Here is a 26,442-nt window from a genome sequence, read left to right as displayed (position 1 = left end):
GAGGCAAGAGACTTTGTCTTACCTCTTTGTTTCGCGGCGCACAAGGAGAGGGGATTCAGAGCGATGCCTAAACAAGCTCCAGAGACAGGCGCGAGCCGCGGCTATCAGCGCGGACCCCAGAGACGGGCATGAGACACTAAGGCGGCTGCTGCCGCCACCAAGAAGCCTGTGTGCGAGCACAGGTCACTCTCCACACCGCCCCTCGCAGGAGCCTGTGCAGCCCGCCACTGCCAGGGTCCCGTGATCCAGGGACAACTTCCCCGGGAGAACACACAGCGCACCTCAGGCTGGTGCAACGTCACGCTGGCCTCTGCCGCCGCAGGCTCGCCCTGCATCAGTAACACTCCCTCCCCCCGGCCTCAGCGAGCCAGAGCCCCCGAAGCAGCTGCTCCTTTAACCTCGTCCTGTGTGAGCGAAGAACAGATGCCCTCAGGCGATCTACAGGCAGAGGCGGGTCCAAAGCCAAAGCTGAACCCCGGGAGCTGTACGAACAAAGAAGAGAAAGGGAAATTTCTCCCAGCAGCCTCAGAGGCAGCGGATTAAAGCTCCACAAACAACTTGATGTACCTGCATCTGTTGAATAACTGAATAGACAACGAATCATCCCAAATTCAGGAGGTGGACTTTGGGAGCAGGATATATTAATTTTTCCCCTTTTCCTTTTTTTGTGAGCGTATATGTGTATGCTTCTGGGTGAGATTTTGTCTGTATAGCCTTGCTTTCACCATTTGTCCTATGGTTCGGTCTGTCCGTTTTTTTTATTTTGTTTTTTTTTTTTACTTAAAACACTTCTTTTTCTTAATAAATGTTTTCTTAATAATTTTTTCCTTATTTTCTATTTTTAAAAATTAAAAACTTTTTTAATAAGTTTTTTCATATTTTTTATTTAAAAAAATTTTTTTCTTAATAAATTTTTTTCTTAATAATTTTTTTCTTATTTTGTATTATAATAGCTTTATTTTATTTTATTTTATTTTATCCTCTTTCTTTCTTTCTTTCTTTCTTTCTATTTTTTCTCCCTTTTATTCTGAGCCATGTGGATGAAAGGCTCTTGGTGCTCCAGCCAGACATCAGGGTTCTGCCTCTGAGGTGGGAGAGCCAACTTCAGGACACTGGTCCACAAGAGACCTCCCAGCTCCACGTAATACCAAACGGCGAAAATCTCTCAGAGATCTCCATCTCAACATCAAGACCCAGCTTCACTGAACGACCAGCAAGCTACAGTGCTGGACACCCTATGCCAAACAACTAGCAAGACAGGAACACAGTCCCATCCATTAGCAGAGAGGCTGCCTAAAATCATAATAAGGCCACAGACACCCCAAAATACACCACCAGACGTGGACGTGCCCACCAGAAAGGCAAGATCCAGCCTCATCCACCAGAACTCAGGCACTAGTCCCCTCCACCAGGAAGCCTACACAACCCACTGAACCAACCTTAGCCACTGGGGACAGATACCAAAAACAACGGGAACTATGAACCTGCAGCCTGTGAAAAGGAGACCCCAAACACAGTAAGTTAAGCAAAATGAGAAGACAGAAAAACACACAGCAGATGAAGGGGCAGGGTCAAAACACACCAGACCTAACAAATGAAGAGGAAATAGGCAGTCTACCTGAAAAAGAATTCAGAATAATGATAGTAAAGGTGATCCAAAATCTTGGAAATAGAATAGAAAAAATGCAAAAAACATTTAACAAGGACGTACAAGAACTAAAGAGGAACCAAGCAACGATGAAAAACACAATAAATGAAATTAAAAATACTCTAGATGGGATCAATAGCAGAATAACTGAGGCAGAAGAATGGATAAGTGACCTGGAAGATAAAATAGTGGAAATAACTACTGCAGAGCAGAATAAAGAAAAATGAATGAAAAGAACTGAGGACAGTCTCAGAGACCTCTGGGACAACATTAAACACACCAACATTCGAATTATAGGGGTCCCAGAAGAAGAAGAGAAAAAGAAAGGGACTGAGAAAATATTTGAAGAGATTATAGTTGAAAACTTCCCTAATATGGGAAAGGAAATAGTTAATCAAGTCCTGGAAGCACAGAGAGTCCCATACAGGATAAATCAAAGGAGAAACACACCAAGACACATATTAATCAAACTATCAAAAATTAAATATAAAGAAAACATATTAAAAGCAGCAAGGGAAAAACAACAAATAACACACAAGGGAATCCCCATAAGGTTAACAGCTGATCTTTCAGCAGAAACTCTGCAAGCCAGAAGGGAGTGGCAGGATATACTTAAAGTGATGAAGGAGAAAAACCTACAACCAAGATTACTCTACCCACCAAGGATCTCATTCAGATGTGATGGAGAAATTAAAACCTTTACAGACAAGCAAAAGCTGAGAGAGTTCAGCACCACCAAACCAGCTTTACAACAAATGCTAAAGGAACTTCTCTAGGCAAGAAACATAAGAGAAGGAAAACACCTACAATAACAAACCCAAAATATTTAAGAAAATGAGAATAGGAACATACATATCGATAATTACCTTAAATGTAAATGGATTAAATGCTGCCACCAAAAGACACAGACTGGCTGAATGGATACAAAAACAAGACCCATATATATGCTGTCTACAAGAGACCCACTTCAGACCTAGAGACACATACGGACTGAAAGTGAGGGGATGGAAAAAGATATTCCATGCAAATGGAAATCAAAAGAAAGCTGGAGTAGCAATTCTCGTATCAGACAAAATAGACTTTAAAATAAAGACTATTACAAGAGAAAAAGAAGGACACTATATAATGATCAAGGGATCGATCCAAGAGGAAGGTATAACAATTATAAATATATCTGTACCCAACATAGGAGCACCTCAATACATAAGGCAAATACTAACAGCCATAAAAGGGGAAATAGACAGTAACACAATCATAGTAGGGGACTTTAACACCCCACTTTCACCAATGGACAGATCATCCAAAATGAAAATAAATAAGGAAACACAAGCTTTAAATGAGACATTAAACAAGATGGACTTAATTGATATTTATAGGACATTCCACCCAAAAACAACAGAATACACATTTTTCTCAAGTGCTCATGGAACATTCTCCAGGATAGATCATATCTTGGGTCACAAATCAAGCCTTGGTAAATTTAAGAAAATTGAAATCGTATCAAGTATCTTTTCCGACCACAACGTTATGAGACTAGATATCAATTACAGGAACAGATCTGTAAAAAATACAAACACATGGAGGCTACACAATACACTACTTAATAACGAAGTGATCACTGGGGAAATCAAAAAATACCTAGAAACAAATGACAATGGACACACGAGGACCCAAAATCTATGGGATGCAGCAAAAACCTATGGGATGCTAGAAAAGAGGGAAGTTTATAGCAATACAAGCCTACCTCAAGAAACAGGAAACATCTCGAATAAACAACCTAACCTTGCACCTAAAGCAATTAGAGAAAGAAGAACAAAAAAGCCCCAAAGCTACCAGAAGGAGAGAAATCATAAAGATCAGATCAGAAATAAATGAAAAAGAAATGAAGGAAACGATAGCAAAGATCAATAAAACTAAAAGCTGGTTCTTTGAGAAGATAAGCAAAATTGATAAACCATTAGCCAGACTCATCAAGAGAAAAAGGGAGAAGACTCAAATCAATAAAATTAGAAATGAAAAAGGAGAAGTAACCACTGACACTGCAGAAATACAAACGATCATGAGAGATTACTACAAGCAACTCTATGCCAAGAAAATGGACAACCTGGAAGAAATGGACAGATTCTTAGAAATGCACAACCTGCCGAGACTGAACCGGGAAGAAATAGAAAATATGAACAGACCAATCATAAGCACTGAAACTGAAACTGTGATTAACAATCTTCCAACAAACAAAAGCCCAGGACCAGATGGCTTCACAGGCGAATTCTATCAAACATTTAGAGAAGAGCTAACACCTATCCTTCTCAAACTCTTCCAAAATATTGCAGAGGGAGGAACACTCCCCAACTCATTCTATGAGGCCACCATCACCCTGATACCAAAACCAGACAGAGATGTCACAAAGAAAGAAAACTACAGGCCAATATCACTGATGAACATAGATGCAAAAATCCTCAACAAAATACTAGCAAACAGAATCCAACAGCACATTAAAAGGATCATACACCATGATCAAGTGGGGTTTATTCCAGGAATGCAAGGATTCTTCAATATACGCAAATCAATCAACGTGATACATCATATTAACAAATTGAAGGAGAAAAACCGTATGATCATCTCAATAGATGCAGAGAAAGCTTTCAACAAAATTCAACACCCATTTATGATAAAAGCCCTGCAGAAAGTAGGCATAGAGGGAACTTTCCTCAACATAATAAAGGCCATATATGACAAACCCACAGCCAACATCGTCCTCAATGGTGAAAACCTGAAACCATTTCCACTAAGATCAGGAACAAGACAAGGTTGCCCACTCTCACCACTATTATTCAACATAGTTTTGGAAGTGTTAGCCCCAGCAATCAGAGAAGACAAAGAAATAAAAGGAATCCAAATCCGAAAAGAAGAAGTAAAGCTGTCACTGTTTGCAGATGACATGATACTATACATAGAGAATCCTAAAGATGCTACCAGAAAACTACTAGAGCTCATCAATGAATTTGGTAAAGTAGCAGGATACAAAATTAATGCACAGAAATCTCTTGCATTCCTATACACTAACGATGAAAAATCTGAAAGTGAAATTAAGAAAACACTCCCGTTTACCATTGCAACAAAAAGAATAAAATATCTAGGAATAAACCTACCTAAGGAGACAAAAGACCTGTATGCAGAAAATTATAAGACACTGATGAAAGAAATTAAAGATGATACAAATAGATGGAGAGATATACCATGTTCTTGGATTGGAAGAATCAACATTGTGAAAATGACTCTACTACCCAAACTAATCTACAGATTCAGTGCAATCCCTATCAAACTACCACTGGCATTTTTCACAGAACTAGAACAAAAAATTTCACAATTTGTATGGAAACACAAAAGACCCCGAATAGCCAAAGCAATCTTGAGAACGAAAAATGGAGCTGGAGGAATCAGGCTCCCTGACTTCAGACTACACTACAAAGCTACAGTAATCAAGACAGTTTGGTACTGGCACAAAAACAGAAACATAGATCAATGGAACAGGATAGAAAGCCCACAGATAAACCCACGCACATATGGTCACCTTATCTTTGACAAAGGAGGCAAGCATATACAGTGGAGAAAAGACAGCCTCTTCAATAAGTGGTGCTGGGAAAATTGGACAGCTACATGTAAAAGTATGAAATTAGAACACCCCCTGACACCATACACAAAAATAAACTCAAAATGGATTAAAGACCTAAGTGTAAGGCTAGACACTATCAAACTCTTAGAGGAAAACATAGGCAGAACACTCTATGACATACATCACAGCAAGATCCTTTTCGACCCACCTCCTAGAGAAATGGAAATAAAAACACAAATAAACAAATGGGACCTAATGAAACTTAAAAGCTTTTGAACAGCAAAGGAAACCATAAAGAAGACCAAAAGACAACCCTCAGAATGGGAGAAAATATTTACAAATGAAGCAACTGACAAAGGATTAATCTCCAAGATTTACAAGCAGCTCATGCAGCTCAGTAACCAAAAAACAAACAACCCAATCCAAAAATGGGCAGAAGACCTAAATTGACATTTCTCCAAAGAAGATATACAGATTGCCAACAGACACATGAAAGAATGCTCAACATCATTAATCATTAGAGAAATGCAAATCAAAACTACAATGAGATATCATCTCACACCGGTCAGAATGGCCATCATCAAAAAATCTAGAAACAATAAATGCTGGAGAGGGTGTGGAGAAAAGGGAATACTCTTGCACTGTTGGTGGTATGTAAATTGATACAGCCACTATGGAGAACAGTATGGAGGTTCCTTAAAAAACTAAAAATAGAACTACCATACGACCCAGCAATCCCACTACTTGGCATATACCCTGAGAAAACCATAATTCAAAAAGAGTCATGTACCAAAATGTTCATTGCAGCTCTATTTACAATAGCCAGGACATGGAAGCAACCTAAGTGTCCATCATCGGATGAATGGATAAAGAAGGTGTGGCACGTATATACAATGGAATATTACTCAGCCATAAAAAGAAATGAAATGGAGTTATTTGTAGTGAGGTGGATGGAGTTAGAGTCTGTCATACAGAGTGAAGTAAGTCAGAAAGAGAAAAACAAATACAGTATGCTAACACATATATATGGCATCTAAGGGTAAAAAAAAAGGTCATGAAGAACCTAGTGTCAAGACGGGAATAAAGACACAGACCTACTAGAGAATGGACTTGAGGATATGGGGAGGGGGAGGGGTAAGATGTGACAGGGTGAGAGAGTGGCATGGACATATATACACTACCAAATGTAAAACAGATAGCTAGTGGGAAGCAGCCGCATAGCACAGGGAGATCAGCTCGGTGCTTTGTGACCACCTAGAGGGGTGGGATAGGGAGGGTGGGAGGGAGGGAGACGCAAGAGGGAAGAGATATGGGAACATATGTATATGTATAACTGATTCACTTTGTTATAAAGCAGAAACTAACACACCATTGTAAAGCAATTATACTCCAATAAAGATGTTTAAAAAAAAAAAAAATTCTAGAGTCAGCTCTTTTGACTCACAAACTTTCTTTCTAAGAATATATCCCTATTTGGCATGGTCCCAGTTTTACTGCAATTAGACCAAAGACAGACAGAGAGGAAGAAACTAGTGGACAGTTGATACAAGTTTAATATATTTTCTCTTTCATAATATATAAAAATATCAAATCACTATGTTGTACACCTGAAACAATCTTAAGTTAGTCTTAATATACTATTTTAAGTCAATTATACTTCAATAAAATATTTTTCTCCTCTCAATCCAAAAAGCGACAGTTTTTTCAAAACCAACGAAGTTCAGAATGTGCTCAGATGACAAAGCGAGTCATTAGAGATTTTCTTCTAACCTACTTTATAGCCTCTCTCATCATTCCTACTGGTTTGCCTACACATTAATTATTTTTAACCTTATTCTATTCTGGAAGGTTAGTGACAGTGAAATTCAAAAGTCTTTTCTAATCACTTAGCACGTGGTTGAAAGAATTGTTAGACAAAACAGGTAACATTCTTTTATTTCATACACATAATACACAAGCCCAAATCCAAAACTTTATAGCTATATACTTATCCCAAATCTAAGCCATCATCATTAGAGCCTGAAAATTTTTAAGTATAGACACTTCATGAGGTCCTCTTCCTTTCCTAAACTTTTAGAATGTTTCTCCCTTGAGTGGGAGGAAAACAGAATGATTATAAAATAAATTGACAATGAAAGACAAAAAGAGTGAGCTGTTTCAAAGGGAAAAAATAAGAAAAAGAAAAAAATTGCCTACCAGGAGAAGGGCCTGGGAGAATTCCAAGAATACAAAGGAAAGGAATTAAATTGTTTAAGTTGCTTGCAGACAAATGGCTTTAGCCTTAGTCTTTGGATTAGTCAGTAACACATAAGCAAATGGCAGACAGCCGCCACAAATGAGAAACACAGGATGGACTGAAACAGTGAAAAGGCCAAGCAATTATCTCTATGTTCTGTTGCGGAAGGTTAAACCTTTACTGTGGGCATGGATGCTCTTGTCTCAAATGGCTTCCTTTCCTTACAGAACAAGAAGTATAGAAATACTTCCTGCAACAAGTAAAAGATCCAGCTTCTTAAGGAATATAACATGATTTCAGTATGCTTAAAAGTCATCCTTTCTGCAGGATAAATTTGACATCTTTAATACCCCATCTAACTTTTATGTAGTCCAGGACTGGAACTATAAGGATATTCAATAGGCAGCAAATTCTACAGTAGAAAAAAATGGAGCATGAGAAGTCCTGGATGCTCAAAATTACCCTCTTCTACCTGTTTCAATGCCTGAATGTTTCACAATGAACCGTCTCCTGGGTTAAATGCATTGTCTCTGGATGTCCAGATTCTATTGCTTTTTATAAAAGGAAATAAATTAACCAATTAGTAATCAATGGTTAGCATGGATTTGGGTATAAGCTATTTGGTTTATAATAGGTATGTTAGGTTTCTTCATTGGGAGGAAATTTGGAAACTTAAGAAACATGGGAGATACCCAGAGACAATTGGCACAACTGGACTGCTAAAAGTAGCTTGTCGTAATCCAGAAGAGGAAAACTAAACTCTCAGAGTTTGGGGCAGCACCTGAAGAACAACTGCAATGTATAAAAGTGAGGAGAGCACTGAAAACAGCAAATATCCAATTCCAATATTTCCAAAAGCTTATATGGGTACATGTCCAGGTTTTCCCAGGACATTCTAGGTTTACACCAATTTTTTAATATTACTATTATTATTACTACTATTATTATTATCATCATCATCTCCCTTTTACTCTCAAAAGGGTCCAAATTTGGTTCATAAATTTTTTGGTCACCAATCAAAGGCCATCCCTTCTAGGTATCTCTTCTCAATAGAAGAGAAAGGCTTGGGAGGGGAAAATTTTTACATGTGGATATGAAAGGAAATGTCTGAGTGAGATTGCTGAAGACATTAAATGCCAAACCAGGGCACTGGGAAGTTAGTCTTTAGGACCAGAGTCTGTGGTTCAGAGGGAAATTTGTTTTTCTCTGTGTCTGCTCTGTAAGTACAAGGAACGTCCCTCCTGCTCATGATTTTGCTCTCACTTAAAGGAGTATGCGTGTTTAATCATACCACACTGCATCCTTTTTTTCTAAGCTGGCTGTTCCATCTCCATTGCTGGTTTATCATCCCAAAACCAATCTTTTAATGCTCTGGTTCTTCAGAGTTCCATCTTAGGCATTATTCTCTTATCTCTCTACTCTGTCAGTTGACTATCTCCAGAATCTCAGAGCTTTAAATACACATTTATGCTGATATCTACCACATTTAAATCTCCAGTTCAGTCTTCTCCTTGGAGTTCCCAACAGATACACACAATTATTTGACTTTAATACTTAGATGCTTCAGGGACATCTTAAAATGGAACTTTAGAGTTCTGCCCATCATAATTTCATTTCACTAAATGGCTCAAATCAGAAATTCATGAGGCATATCCTCTTTTTCTCTTATTCACCCTTAATAAATAATTCATCAATGGGGTCCCATCAGATCTACTTCTAAAACATACCTAGAATCCACCGAGTCTCTCCTAGTCCATTTTATCCACTTTAATCTGGTCACCATCTCCCTTCATCTGACCTACTGCATCCCTTCCAACTGGTCTCCCTACTTCCATTCTTGGTCCTCCAATACACTTTCCATACATTGACTAAATATATCTTAAAATAAACCAATCATATCACTGTCTGACCCTTTAAAGGTTGTCTATTGCACATTGAATAAAATTCCTTCCTATGATCTATGAGGTTCTGTTTGACCTGGCTCCCAGCCATAACCTCAACCTTATCTCATACCACCCTTCTCCTGGGCCTTGCTCATCATCCTCCTTGCTCTTCCTTGGAGACACCATGCTTTTCTCACTTTAGGCCCTTTGCACACACTTTTCTTTCTACTAAAATGCTCTCCTCTCCATATGCACGTGCCAGCCCCTTTCTCCCACTTTAGGCTTTGGCTTAAATTTCTCCTTTTCAGGGACTACTTCTTTGGCCTGTCTTAGTCCCTTGTTTCTGCAACACACTGCAATTTATAATCATCTCATATATATCACTTTTTACTAGTTTACTGGTTTTTCAAATATAAGCCTCAGGATAGCAGTGGCTATTTCTGTGCTTTCAACCTGATGATTCTAGGGCCTGTAACCTTGTAAACACTAAGTAAATATTTATTTAATCAATCAATGGATTAATCATGAATCAATTAATATTCATCAACTCATATTTCACTATCGCCAAAAAAAAACCCCTAAAACCTTCTAGGGGAAAAGTAATCAAAGGGTTTATCTCTGGTCTGAAGAAAACTTAAAGTTCAAAGTTTGTTTCCCAAAGCAGTCTGTTCTGGGAATGATTTAAGAAGAAAAAAAAAATGTGGAGAGATGTATTTTCTCTATAGAGTACAAAAACACCCTCTTTAGGGCTGCTTCTGGGATCTACAAACTAATATATAACAAACTAGTCCCACTGTTAACTATGCAGTGCCCACTTCACTGAGTTAAAGCAGGTATCTGGGCTTATTTGATGGGCACCCTTACCATTTAAATGCTCAGTCCCACACTTCAAGTCTAGCATCCAATTAAAATGCATGGGGGAAGTTCACACCTTGGTATCTGCCTACATAGCTATCTATTTATGTAGCAAAAGCTGTCAACATGACAAAAAGAGAATTTTTTTCCTCTGTTCAGGAAGTACACTAATAACATTAACAACAGAAGTCAGAGCAACTTGAATCCATGTACTTCTACCCATCCCAAGGTATACGAAGATGAGGACCCTTTTAAGTTGCTCCAAGTATAACTACAGATGGGTTCCCTGGTTTATAACATTCTAACTTTCTACTTCATAGTTCCTTGTATCTTTCTGTTGTCTTCCCTACCCACCCCTAGGGTTGTACACACTGATGATGCAGTAATGACATTGAAGATTTAAGTGGCCAAAATTCAATCTCTCTCTCTCTCTCTCTCCCTCCCCCTTCCTCCCTCCCTCTCCATATTCATGCATACATATATATATATTTTTTTTTTTTTTTTTTTAACCTTTGAGAGTTTGTCTCATCCATCATGGGCCTTTGCTCTTATGTACTTAATATGTTTAGAACACTTTTGAATCAATAAATAATGGTTTCTATTATAGTTTTGAATCTACATATAAAGCATTAAGCATTTGCTAAGAATTAGAGTGACTGGGTATTCCAATTAGGTCACAGGCCAGAATATGAATAAACCCGAGCATAATCAAAGAATTTAACTAAGCTTGGTGTCAGGTAGCTTTTTTTGGTGACAAACCACCCCCAAGCTTGGTGACATACAACAACAAACATTTATTCTCACACTCACAGGTCTGTGGCTCTACTCCATGTATGTTCATTCTAGACCAAGGCTGAAGGGACAACAGCCACTCAGGGCCATGCTCTTCTCATTAAAATATTCTGTAGCTTCCTGAGGAACAAGCAGAAATATTTGGTGCCTTCTAAAGTATAGGCCTATAACTGTCACACTGCCACCTCTACTCACACTCCTTTGACCAGTTAAGTAATAACGCCAAGTCCAAAAGCAATGGGGCAGGGATATACACTTTTCTGAAGAAAGTGGGGGTAAAAACAAGTGAATATTTGCTAAATAATATAATCTATCACACTCCACTTTCTTGTTCAAAATTATGTATGTGCCTACCTCATGCAAAATACGACTCCCAAAAGAAGACATTCCAAATGTTGCATGCATCCAATCATGACATCAGACATGGTCAGACATTAAGCCCAGAATGCTGTGATACATACATATATATATATATATATATATATGTACACACACACACATATACACATACACACATATATATATAGAGAGAGAGAGAGAGATACAGAGACAGAGACAGAGAGACAGAGACAGAGAGGGAGAGAGAGAGAGAGGTCTCCAACTGAATCCAGAGACACAGGAACTAAAGAGGCAAGTTATATGTCCAACATCCAATGTGAAAGAGGGATAGAATAACTAAGATAACATTTCCATTGAAACAGCAGAAGACTTCCCAGCCCATAGCAATTACCACTCCCCAAAATTTCTGTAATACTGCTGGAAAATGTTGCAAGTTTGCTCTACTCTGGGGAGGGTCATTTTCCTTCATTAGGTTCCAGTTATTCTACCAGGAATAGCTCTCTGGTCCATTGTTCTGCATAGTGCTTGGCTCTGCTCTCTGTGAGGTCCTTCCTCTTTCACCATTTTGGACATCTACCTCTGAAAAGGTCAAGGGAGAACATATGCTTTTTTGTGAGAACAAGAGGTCCTTTTGCATCTCAAATACATCTCTGATCCTTTGTGTTTAGGCTGGCAACATAGCTCTCTCAAGCACTCTGTCTCAAACACAACTCTCTACATATTTGATTCTAGTCAATTATATGTGCCCAAATCCACCCCAGAGTTGTTTTTTAAGACATGCTTCTTTCTATAGATTTAATTATGGATACTTTGGATCCATTGGGCTTTTGTAGGACCATATCCTTAGGCTTGCTGGAAGCCTTTTTTCCAAATGAAAGAATCTACTAAATATCCTCTTAAACTCTTCCCAGGTCCTAACAAAGGCTGCATACAGCCACAGCTTTAATTTGGTCTTTAAACTGAAGCTATGCCATAATGGCCACACTTTGGATTTGTTGAGGAGTAGTATCATTTACAGCACTGCAATTTCTGAATTATTTACATTCACTCTAAATTCTGCTTGCAAACACTTTGTTTTCCCCCAAGCTTATTTCTTTATTGAGTGCCTTGTCAAATGCAGTTAGTTGCAACCAGCTCCCATTTCATTATTTTGCCTCAATAGCACCTAAAACAGTTACAAGATTATTCACTCTATATACTTTCTTCTAAGTCAGAGCACGCTGAGTTTTACCAAAAATGTTGTCACTCACTAAAACAGCTCACCATTTTTCCATGTCCAATGAAAATCCCTTCCTGCTCACTACTTGTTTCAGGTTTTAGTAATGTCAGCAATCTATTAGGTGTTTTTGTACCAGACTGTCTGTCATATTAGTTATCCAATTCTATGTAATAAATTACAACAGGCTTAAAATAATATACATTTATTACACATTTATTATCTCACAGTTTTGGGGAGCTTCTGAGTATAGCTTAGCTGTATTCTCTGCTTCATATTCTCACATGAAGTTACAATCAAAACGCTGGGGTAGGGTCTCACCTGAGACTCGACTAGGAAAAGGCCCCTTGCCCACTTGTATAGTTGTTCGCAACATTCATATCCCTGCAGCTGTAGAATTCATAACAACTTTCTTCTTCAGAGCCAATGATCAAGAGACTCCCGCAAGAGAGGTACTACAGTCTTAGGGAATCACGTGAATATTGGGTTGGCCGAAAAGTTCGTTTGAGTTTTTCCATAAGATGTAATTGGAAAACCCGAACGAAATTTTTGGCCAACCCATATAATCACATATATCCCATTACCTTTGTCATATTTTTAGAAACAACTCACAGGTCCTGCTCACTCTTAAGGGGAGGGGATCATACAAGGATGTGAACACAGGAGCTGAGGATAAGGGAGGCACTGAATCTGTTGTTCACTCGGCACCACCAATCTCCCTTCTAAAGGGGCAACTACATTCTCAGAATCTTCCAACTTGTGTATGTGACTGTGGGTTAGAGCTTGCCAGTGAGAGGAACTTCTATATGATTCGGAAAATAGAAGTGAAGTAAAAGCCACTATCCATAGAGGTTGTGGCACCCAGACGTAGAGACTTTACAGACCTCTCAGATGCTCTCATGTTATGGTTATGGCAGCTTCTCAGATTCCCTGCTAAGTTCTGTCTGCTCCACATACTCCAGTGCTTCTGGCCAATGTCATCACTGGCTGTTTCTCTGATCCTCTTTCTACCTCTTCCAGACCTTTATTACCCCAGCTTCTCCCTAATTCATGTAAATCTTAATCCCTGTGTTAAATACCTTTTTCCCATAATAGTTGTGGTGGTTCTATTTTTCTGACCAAACCTAGACAGATACGCATATACTACTGATTCACAATTTTCAAACCTGTCTTACAATTAAATTTATCTTGGGAATATTTTTAAAAGTCTATATTCTAAATCAGAATCTTTGGAAAGTGGACTCTAGAATCTGGATTATCACAACAATTTCCCAGGTGATTTTGATACAAAATCAGTTTGGGGAGCCAAATGAAGCAGCATTAACCTGTAAATCAGGAGATCGGGACCAGAGTCTCAGCTATTACCAGCTAACATTCTGACACTTACTAAGTCAACGTTCTGACACTTAGTAAGTCACCTAATATCTCTATGCCTCTGTATGTCATATACAATATTTCTTTGTATATCAAAGGAAATTAGATTATTTCTAAGGTTCCCTTGATCTGAAATTTGATTCTGAGATACTATTTCAAACACAAACATTGTTATCTGGGTTTTAATCCAAACTCCATAACTAAATAGATCTGTGACCATGAGAAGGTTACCTCAGTCCTCTAGGTCACAATTCCCTCATCCATAAAACACAGATGGTAACAGTGTCTACCTCAATGGGGAGTTATGAGTATAAAATTCACTAAATCATACAAGGCCTGGAAAGTATTTAAAAGAGTGTCAGGAATATGGTAAGCACTATATAAGTGCTTATTAAAATAAAATTTCAATGCAACAGAGAATAATGAACATTTCTACTAGCACTAATATTCTAAGCTAATAGTATAACATTCTAGGCAATAGGGATACAAAATAAATATGATAAAAATAGTACCCGTAGAGCTCACAGGTTGATAGGAAAGATGGAGATACAAACAGAGTTGTAAGAGAATGTGATAAGTGGTCAATGCCTAGGGTTCCTTAGGAGCCCTGGAAATAACTAATTTTGCCTGAAGGAAACAGGGCAAGACTCTTTGAGGAGATGACATTTGAATTGTTTAGAAGAACACTGCCTGGGGGAGAAAGTAGTACTCCAAGACACTAATTATATATTCACATAGAAAGAGCAGACTGTCAAAAATATTTTTTCTTCAGGCAATACATAGGCTTTCAACATACATATTTGACCTATAAATAGGTGAAATATAACATTGTTGAAAGTTAGAAATGTGACTGATAGTAGTTATCAGAATATTCATTTTGGCAGCTTAAATAACAATGGGAATAGACAGCTCAGTTCTGATAAGGGGGCTCAATGAGGCATACTAATGGGATCACAGGTAAGGCATCTGCATATGGCCACATAATCTGTGCAGTGCACAATACTAGGGGCTGCCAGTGACAGCAATTGCAAAATAAGTCCCATCCTCCCCGCCTAGTCTCAGGCTCTTATCTTTCCCATCACCATCCTTAAAATGCAAGGATTGATCCTCATGTTGTAAGATGTTTGCTGCATCTCCAGGACTCATATCTACCTTCCAAACAGCAAAAGTGGGGAAAGGTAAATGAGGTCGAAATGATTTCTCTTAGCAAGGTTTTGGCTTTTATTCAAAAGTGATGCCCTCCAGGGGACCTTCAAGACGGCTGAGGACTAAGACGTGGAGATCATCTTCCTCCCTACAAATACATCAGAAATACAACTACATGTGGAACAACTCCTACAGAACACCTACTGAACACTGGCAGAAGACCTCAGACTTCCCAAAAGCCTCAGAAACAGCAGATTAGATCTCCACAATCAACTTGATGTACCCTACATCTGTGGAATAACTGAATACACAATGAATCATCCCAAAATTGAGGCAGTGAACTTTGGGAGCAACTGTAGACTTGGGGTTTGCTTTCTGCATCTAATTTGTTTCTGGTTTTATGTTTATCTTAATTTAGTATTTAGAGCTTACTATCATTGGCAGATTTGTTTATTGAGTTGGTTGCCCTCCCTTTCTTTTTTTAAAATATATATATATATTTTTTTCCTTTTCCTCTTTTTGTGAGTGTGTATGTGTATGCTTTTTGAATGATTTTGTCTGTATAGCTTTGCTTTTACCTTTTGTCCTAGGGTTCTATATGTCCATTTGTTTGTTTGTTTGTTTGTTTTCTTTTTAATATAGTTTTTAGTGCTTCTTATCACTGGTGGATTTGTTTTTTGGTTTCGTTGCTCTCTTCTTTCTTTTTTTTTTAAAATTACTTTTTAATTTTTTTATTTCTAATAATGTTTTTGCTTTTTATTTTAATAAAATTATTTATTTTATTTTTCTTTCTTTCTTTCTTTCTTTTTTCTCCCATTTCTTCTGAGCCGTGTGGCTGACAGGGTCTTGGTGCTCCGGCCGGGTGTCAGGCATGAGCCTCTGAGATGGGAGAGCCTAGTTCAGGACATTGGTCCACCAGAGGCCTCCCAGATGCATGTAATATCAAATGGTGAAAGCTCTCCCAGAGATCTCCATCTCAATGCTAAAATTCAGCTCCACGCAACAACCAGCAAGCTACAGTGCTGGACACCCTATGCCAAACAAATAGCAAAACAGAAACACAAGCCACCGATTAGCAGAGAGGCTGCCTAAAATCATAATAAGGTCACATACCCCAAAACACACAACCAGACGTGGTTCTGCCCACCAGAAAGACAAGATCCAGCCTCATCCACCAGAACACAGGCACCATTCCCCTCCACCAGAAAGCCTACACAACCCACCGGACAAACTTTATGAACAGGGGAGAGACAACAAAAACAACAGGAACTACGAACCTACAGCCTGTGAAAAGGAGACCCCAAACACAGTAAGTTAAGCAAAATGAGAAGATAGAGAAATATGCAACAGATGAAGGAGCAAGGTAAAAACCCACCAGACCAAACAAATGAAGAGGAAACAGGCAATCTACCTGAAAAAGAATTCAGAGTAATGATAGTAAAGATGATCCAAAATCTTGGAAATACAATGGAGAAAATACAAGAAACATTTCACAAGGACCCAGAAGAACTAAAGAGCAAACAAACAATGATGAACAACATAATAAATGAAATTAAAAATTCTCTAGAAGGAATCCATAGCAGAATAACTGAGGCAGAAGAACGGATAAGTGACCTGGAAGATAAAATAGTGGAAATAACTACTGCAGAGCAGAATAAAGAAAAATGAATGAAAAGAATTGAGGACAGTCTCAGAGACCTCTGGGAAAACATTAAACGCACCAGCATTCAAACTATAGGGGTCCCAGAAGAAGAAGAGAAAAAGAAAGGGACTGAGAAAATATTTGAAGAGGTTATACTTGAAAACTTCCCTAACATGGAAAAAGAAATAGTCAATCAGGTCCAGGAAACACAGAGAGTCCCATAGAGGATAAATCCAAAGAGAAACATGCCAAGACACATACTAATCAAACTATCAAAAATTAAATACAAAGAAAAAATATTAAAAGCACCAAGGGAAAAACAACAAATAAAATACAAGGGAATCCCCATAAGGTTAACAAATGATCTTTCAGGAGAAACTGTGCAAGCCAGAAGGGAGTGGCAGGACATATTTAAAGTGATGAAAGGGAAAAACCTACAACCAAGATTACTCTACCCAGCAAGGATCTCATTCAGGTTCGACACAGAAATTAAAATCTTTACAGACAAGCAAAAGCTAAGAGACTTCAGCACCACCACACCAGCTTTACAACAAATGCTAAAGGAACTTCTCTAGGCAGGAAACACAAGAGAAGGAAAGGACTTACAATAACAAACCCAAAACAATTAAGAAAATGATAATAGGAACATACATATCAATAACTACCTTAAATATAAATGGATTAAATGTTCCAACCAAAAGACATAGACTGGCTGAACGGATAAAAAACAAGACCCATATATATGCTGTCTACAAGAGACCCACTTCAGACCTAGGGACACATACAGACTGAAAGGGAGGGGAGGATGGAAAAAGATATTCCATGCAAATGGAAATCAAAAGAAAGCTGGAGTAGCAATTCTCATATCAGACAAAATACACTTTAAAATAAGACTGTTACAAGAGAAAAAGAAGGACACTACATAATGATCAAGGGATCAATCCAAGAAAAAAATACAAAAATGGTAAATATTTATGCACCCAGCATGGGAGCACCTCAATACATAAGGCAAATGCTAACAGCCATAAAAGGGGAAATCAACAATAACACAATCAGAGTAGGGGACTTTAACACCCCACTATCACCAATGGAGAGATCATCCAAAATGAAAATAAATAAGGAAACACAAGCTTTAAATGACACATCAAACAAGATGGACTTAACTGATATTTACAGGACATTCCATCCAAAAACAACAGAATACACTTTCTTCTCAAGTGCTCATGGAACATTCTCCAGGATAGATCATATCTTGGGTCACAAATCAAGCCTTGGTAAATTTAAGAAAATTGAAATCATATCAAGTATCTTTTCCACAACACTATGAGATTAGATATCCCTTACAGGAAAAAAATCTGTAAAAAATACAAACACAGGGAGGCTAAACAATACACTACTAAATAACCAAGGGACCACTGAAGAAATCAAAGAGGAAATAAAAAAATAGCTCAAAAAAGAGGAAATCAAAAAATAGAAACAAATGACAATGAAAACATGACGATGCAAAACTTATGGAATGCAGCAAAAGCAATTTTAAGAGGGAAGTTTATAGTGATACAATCCTACCTCAAGAAACAAGAAACATCTCAAATAAACAACCTAACCTTACACCTAAAGAAATTAGAGAAAGAAAAACAAAAAAACCCCAAAGTTAGCAGAAGGAAACAAATCATAAAGATCAGATAACAAATAAATGAAAAAGAAATGAAGGAAACGATAGCAAAGATCAATAAAACTAAAAGCTGGTTCTTTGAGAAGATAAACAAAATTGATTAACCATTAGCCAGACTCATCAAGAAAAAAAGGGAAAAGACTAAAATCAACAGAATTAGAATTGAAAAAGGAGAAGTAACAACTGACACTGCAGAAATACAAACGATCATGAGAGATTACTACAAGCAACAATATGCCAATAAAATGGTCAACCTGGAAGAAATGGACAAATTCTTAGAAAAGCACAACCTTCCAAGGCTGAACCAGGAAGAAACAGAAAATATGAACAGACCAATCACAAGCACTGAAATTGAAACTGTGATTAAAAATCTTCCAACAAACAAAAGCCCAGGACCAGATGGCTTCACAGGCGAATTCTATCAAACATTTAGAGAAGAGCTAACACCTATCCTTCTCAAACTCTTCCAAAATATTGCAGAGGGAGGAACACTCCCAAACTCATTCTATGAGGCCACCATCACCCTGATACCAAAACCAGACAAAGATGTCACAAAGAAAGAAAACTATAGTCCAATATCACTGATGAACATAGATGCAAAAATCCTTAACAAAATACTACCAAACAGAATCCAACAGCACATTAAAACAATCATACACCATGATCAAGTGGGGTTTAGCCCAGGAATGCAAGGATTCTTCAATATACGCAAATCAATCAACGTGATAAACCATATTAACAAATTGAAGGAGAAAAACCATACGATCATCTCAATAGATGCAGAAAAAGCTTTTGACAAAATTCAACACCGATTTATGATAAAAACCCTCCAGAAAGTAGGCATGGAGGGAACTTACCTCAACATAATAAAGGCCATATATGACAAACCCACAGCCAACATTGTTCTCAATGGTGAAAAACTGAAACCATTTCCACTAAGACTAGGAACAAGACAAGGTTGCCCACTCTCACCACTATTATTCAACATAGTTTTGGAAGTTTTAGCCCCAGCAATCAGAGAAGAAAAAGAAATAAAAGGAATCCAAATCAGAAAAGAAGAAGTAGAGGTGTCACTGTTTGCAGACGACATGATACTATACATATAGAATCCTGAAGATGCTACCAGAAAACTTCTAGACCTAATCAATGAATCTGGTAAAGTAGCAGGATACAAAATTAATGCACAGAAATCTCTTGTATTCCTACACACTAAGGATGAAAAATCTGAAAGTGAAATTAAGGAAACACTCCCATTTAGCATTGCAACAAAAAGAATAAAATACCTAAGAATAAACATACCTAAGGAGAAAAAAGACCTGTATGCAGAAAACTATAAGACACTGATGAAAGAAATTAAAGATGATACAAACAGATGGAGAGATATACCATGTTCTTGGATTGGAAGAATCAACATTGTGAAAATGACTCTACTACCTAATGCAATCTACAGATTCAACACAATCCCTATCAAACTACCACTGGCATTTTTCACAGAACTAGAACAAAAAATTTAACAATTTGTATGGAAACACAAAAGACCCTGAATAGCCAAAGCAATCTTGAGATAGAAAAAATAGAGCTAGAGGAATCAGGCTCCCAGACTTCAGACTATACTACAATGCTACAGTAATCAAGACAGTACGGTACTGGCACAAAAACAGAAATATAGATCAATGGAACAGGATAGAAAGCCCAGAGATAAACCCACGCACATAGGGTCACCTTATTTTTGATAAAGGAGGCAAGAATATACAATGGAGAAAAGACAGCCTCTTCAATAAGTGGTGCTGGGAAAACTGGACAGCTGCATGTAAAAGAATGAAATTAGAACACTCCCTAACGCCATACACAAAAATAAACTCAAAATGGATTAAAGACCTAAATGTAAGGCTAGACACTATAAAACTCTTAGGGGAAAACACAGGTAGAACACTCCATGACATAAACCACAGCAAGATCCTTTTAGACCCATTTCCTAGAGAAATGGAAATAAAAACAAAAATAAACAAGTGGGACCTAATGAAACTTTAAAGCTTTTGCACAGCAAAGGAAACCATAAACAAGACGAAAAGACAACCCTCAGAATGGGAGAAAATATTTGCCAATGAAGCAACTGACAGAGGATTCATCTCCAAAATATACAAGCAGCTCATGCTGCTCAATATCAAAGAAACAAAAATCCCAATCCAAAAATGGGCAGAAGACCTAAATAGACATTTCTCCAAAGAAGATATGCAGATTGCCAACAAACACTGGGAAGGATGCTCAACATCACTAATCGTTAGAGAAATGCAAATCAAAATTACAGTGAGGTATCACCTCACACCGGTCAGAACGGCCATCATCGAAAAGTCTACAAACAGTAAGTGCTGGAGAGGATGTGGAGAATAGGGAACACTCTTGCACTGTTGGTGGGAATGCAAGTTGGTAAAGCCACTATGGAGAACAGTATGGAGGTTCCTTAAAAAACTAAAAATAGAACTACCATATGACCCAGCAATCTCACTACTGGGCATATACCGTGAGAAAACCATAATTCAAAAAGAGTCATGTATTACAATGTTCATTGCAGCTCTGTTTACAATAGCCAGGACATGGAAGCAACCTAAGTGTCCATCGACAGATGAATGGATAAAGAAGATGTGCACATATATACAATGGAATATTACTCAGCCATAAAAAGAAACGAAATTGAGTTATTTGTAGCGAGGTGGATGGAGTTAGAGTCTGTCACACAGAGTGAAGTAAGTCAGAAAGAGAAAAACAAATACCATATGCTAACACATATATATAGAATATAAAAAAAAAATTGGTTCTGAAGAACCTAGGTGCAGGACAGGAATAAAGATGCAGATGTAGAGAGTGGACTTGAGGACATGGGGAGGGGGAAGGGTAAGCTGGGATGAAGTGAGAGAGTGGCATGGACACATATACACTACCAAATGTAAAATAGATAGCTAGTGGGAAGCAGCCGCATAGCACAGGGAGATCAGCTTGGTGCTTTGTTTCCACCTAGAGGGGTGGGGTAGGGAGTGTGAGAGGGAGACACAAGAGGAAGGAGATATGGGGATATATGTATATATATAGCTGATTCACTTTGTTATAAAGCAGAAACTAACACACCATTGTAAAGCAATTATACTCCAATAAAGATGTTAAAAAAAAAAAAAAGAGGAAATGCTTAACACTTATTCTGGGAAAAAAAAAAAATGTGATGCCCTCCAATGGGACTTTCCAGACATCTCATCTTCCAGAGCTATGGCACAACTTAGTTGCAAGTATGGTGGCGAGGTTTAGGACATTGCCACCAACCAGCAGGGTGGCCTCAGGTAAGTCTTTCCAGAAGAAGAAAGCCATAGAGAAAGAGGAGTTGATTGGAGGTTGACATTTACTGATGTAACCCATTCTGAGATCATTTTGAGGGAATCATGCAATGTTTCAAGCTTTGTGATTTCCACAGAATATATTGTTGTGAGAGGCAGTGACCTTCCCCCTGCGTATTTGCTTTCTTTCCTCTCTCTACCTGCATCTATGCACCAGCCATGCTGGATTTCATTTCTTGGACAAACTACATTCTTCTTTTCCTCGAGATCTTTGCCTTGCTCTTCCTTCTGCCTGAACCCCTGTTTTCTCCCCCTCTTTCTCCTTTCCTAGCTAACTCCTTCCCATTAAGAAAGTCTCAACTTAAATGTCATTTTCAGGCAATTCTCACAAATGCCCAGGCCAGATTAGTTCTATATCCAAGAGCACTGTATACTCAGCACACTTTAAATTCAGTTTCATATCTGTCTTGTGCTCTAACTCATAAACTTCATCAAGGGAGGGACTCTGTATTTGCTTACCTACCAGGTGGGTGGCCAATAATATAATTTTGTTGACTTATTTGTTCAGTTATTTAATCAAAGAGAAGGTAAAATTTTAAGAATTCCTGCACGTTTTAGCTTTCCCTAAAATCAACAGTTTAGTGTTCCTATGCACCACATAAATACTTCGAAATAAATTGATTTCTTAATATTATAGAAATTTAGATGTTAAAAATATGCTAATAGGGCTTCCCTGGTGGCGCAGTGGTTGAGAGTCTGCCTGCCAATGCAGGGGACACGGGTTCGAGCCCTGGTCTGGGAGGATCCCACGTGCTGCAGAGCAACTGGGCCCGTGGGCCACAACTACTGAGCCTGCGCGTCTGGAGCCTGTGCTCCGCAACGGGAGAGGCCGCGACAGTGAGAGGCCTGCGCACCGCGATGAAGAGTGGCCCCCGCTCGCCGCAACTGGAGAAAGCCCTCGCACAGAAACGAAGACCCAACACAGCCAAAAATAAATAAATAAAATAAATTAATTAATTTAAAAAAAAATGCTAATAACTTATAGGAGCCACTGATAGAAGTGTGTTTATATGAGATCATATTTTCTAGGCCCATACATATGGTGACTTTGTCTAAGATACATCAATTTAATCACATCTTTTACCCTTAAATCTTTTCCCTGGGGCCACTACTAGTAATTTAAGAAGAATTTTCATAATGCCTTTTATCCTTTTAAAAATATTAAATTAAATTAAAAATTGACTTCCAGGATTTCATGCTTCTTTTCAAATTCAGTATCTTGGCCTAGTGCATTCCTTGCACACACCACAGCAGTCTCTAAGACAATTTATAAATTTATTTTTTTCATTTATCAAATATACATTACCTCTCTACTGCATACCAGATATTTCATTTCTGTTCATTTTAATAAAAACTATTTTCACAGGGTGAAAACGCACATAGTAACCTTAGAATTGCCATATGTAGGTCATCTAAAAATGAATTCCTCATTTCATAAAGGAGAAATTAAACCACTATAACCACCAAGAATGAACATCAGTATGTTGATAGTTTTATTATAGTGCATTTTATTACCTGAAACTTTTGTGACACTTCATTAATTGTTTATCTAACATATGATAAAAGACAGGGGGACAAAACTTAAAACCTCAATTCTTATTCTAAAACAAAGGAAATGAATAGTTTATGATTTCAATCAATTATGATCTATTATTGGTTCTTAAAATCTCTTTTTTAAATTAATTTGCTGGCCTTTGTTTTCTTATGGTGTCCTCTGTCTTTAACATAATCAAAATGGTTAGTCTACTTCATGTAAATTTTTTTCCATGGGTAAATCTGCTCTGTGACTCCATTCTACTTTTCTGAGTTTATAAAATATCCTTTATATCTTCATTGCCACGGATGTTGGCTTTGCTGTAATGCAATTAAACATGAAACAATTAAATGATGCATAAAAAACATCAATGTCAGATTAGTCTCTCAAACTCATTAGCAGATAGCACAGTGATTACCCTAAGAGAGTATATTTTTGAGGAAACAAAACAGTCAATGTACTTTCCATTTATTTCCTATCTCTTTTTAGAAGCAAATAGGATAGTTCATTTGCTTCAGTAGTCATGTTTCCAGAAACCAAAGGAAAAGAATCTCATATGTGCCAAGTTATGGTCAAACTCATTTTCTAAACTTAGAAGAATCTTGAAATTGATGGTACATCAAGCTGTGAAACTGAGTCAAGTGATAACGGAAAGCGTACAATTAGGCTTGTTTCTGCATGGCCTGAACACTAAGGAGTAGAGAGACATAATCAGTAGTCTTGAACATCCAGGGATATACAGGTAAACGTCTTTACATTCTATTCAAGGTTATATCAAGCAAAAAATTAAAGTTTAAAAAAAGTAGTTAAAATTAGGTAAAAGCAAGACATTTAGGAGATTGGAATATGAAACTTCTTGTTAGTTAGCAATTTCTCCATTGAGATACACATATAGTTTCAGTTAAAATGAGGACTGAAAAAAATTCATCTTGATTTGCATTGTAACTTCAGTATAATGCATTTACAATGAAATTCTGGTTTCCCAAGCACCTGCTGAGCCCTATTACTTCTTCTGCTGATTAGAATATCTTCTAATGTACCATGTAACTCTTCACTTATTGTTGTTAAACTGCTCTTTGTTGAAACTTTAAACGGTGTATCTTATTTTTTGATTAGTGATTTGATGGATCATTTTCACATTAGAGTTTTAAGTTTATAAGGTTTTTTGTCACTCTCAAATTCTATAATAAAAATAAGATAAAACTTTAAAATAACCCTTGTAGTATACATAGGATCTGAGATTACATATTCAATTGTTCCCCTGCTCAAAAAGTATCTATTTTATTTATATGGTACTATTTTATATTTGGTCTTGTATTAGTCAGGGTTCTCCAGAGACAGAGAACCAATAAGATATATATAGATACATAGAAAGAGATTTATTATGAGGGATTGCCTCAAATGATTATGGAGGCTGAGATGTTCCATGATCTGCCATCTGCTCCTTGGAGGCCCAAGGAAGCCAGTGGTGTAGTTCCAGTCCAAACCCAAATGCCTGAGAACCACAAGCACCAAAGTCCCAGGGCAGAAGAAGATGGATGTTCTAGCACAAGAAAAAGAGCAAATTTGCCCTTCTGTACCTTTTTTGTTTATTCAAGTCCTCAATTGATTGAATGATGCCCACCAGCACTGGTAAGGGCATCTCCTTTACTCAGTCTACTTCTTCAAATGTTAATCTCTTCTGGAAACACTCTCATGGACACACCCAGATAATATTTTACCAGCTATCTGGGCATCCCTTAGCCCAGTCAAGTTGACAGATAAGATTAACCATCACAACTTTCCTTTCCTCTGATAACCAGAACATTGTAATCAAAAGTGTTCTTAATCTTTTCAAAGTTTTATTTATCAACTTTTCTGTCTTAGAGTTGCATCTAAATTCCTTAAAATATGTATAGGCCAGGGAATCAGAAGGGGCATTTGGTCCCTGACCACTTGTTGTACATGTGGACATTTGCTGAGATGGTTACTCTATCCTTTTGTCTCCATTTATTGATCTATCTCTATCATTCTAAGTCTTCCTCATACTTAATGATCTGGAAATCTCTTCAGGCTTTGGCTCATCTCTTGAATAACATGCCCTGGGGTTCATTTACTTATGAGAATAATCCAATAAAGAATAGGAAAAATTTTTGATCAGAAGAGTTGAGGACATTTATGGAACAATGTCTTTAAATATCAAGAGGGGATAAGAAATTTTATATAAGTGGAGGGGTTAGTCCTAGGTGTGAGATAGTAAAATTGATCCATAAAAACAAAAGAGAAGGTAGAGGTAAAGGGGTAGATGTGTTCATGGGAACCTGTGGAAGTTCTTTTCTAATTGTTTCTTTCTTCTCAATGAAATAAGAAGTTCATCCATTAGTTGACCATGAAAGTAGTGGAGGAGGTGGTTTGTAGAGCAGATGTTAAATATTAGAAAAGAGAGAAGAGATAAAATCTCATCTAAGAGAATAGAAAGTGAATGGACTACAAATTTCCGGGAATAGTCTGGTATGTGTTTTTTCAGCCCCCTTCAACCTCAGGGGGACAGGCGTGAGTAGTCTGAGAGTTCGGTATTACCAAGATTGGTTTAGCCAAGCATGTACTAGGAAGCAAGAGAAAGACAAAGGAGTTAAAAGTGTACATAAGTATAAAGGTTGATTATATAATATACATATCACTATATAGCTCTTCCTACAAATTATTTTAATCATCAGCTTTTGTCTTTCCTCCCCCATTTGAGCTTTTTGAGGGTAAAAACGAGGTTTTATTCATCTTGGTATCCGGAGCACCCAACACAGATTCTGCCAATATGATATTTGTTGACTGAGTGAATGGATGATAGAATCCCTCTTCTCTTTCATGGCATGTCTTCCTGGTCAGGAATAACCCTTTTGTCATTATTACATCAAAATACTCATTATCCCCTTCTCAAAATCGCTTATGGTAAAAGAAGAATATTATATCCCCAGCCATCATAACCATAGTTCAAGACATTAAAATTAGGGAGAAGGGTGTGTTCTAAAATTCCTAAATGCCAACTTCTGCTGTCATATCATTGCTGAGATTTTGGTCACTTTGCTACTTTTAACCACAATGGAGGCCAGGAAATACAGTATTTTAGTTAAAC

This window comes from Balaenoptera acutorostrata, chromosome 5 (assembly GCF_949987535.1).
Source record: "Balaenoptera acutorostrata chromosome 5, mBalAcu1.1, whole genome shotgun sequence".
In the NCBI taxonomy this organism is placed as follows: domain Eukaryota; kingdom Metazoa; phylum Chordata; class Mammalia; order Artiodactyla; family Balaenopteridae; genus Balaenoptera; species Balaenoptera acutorostrata.
Note: the sequence above shows the minus strand (reverse complement) of the source record.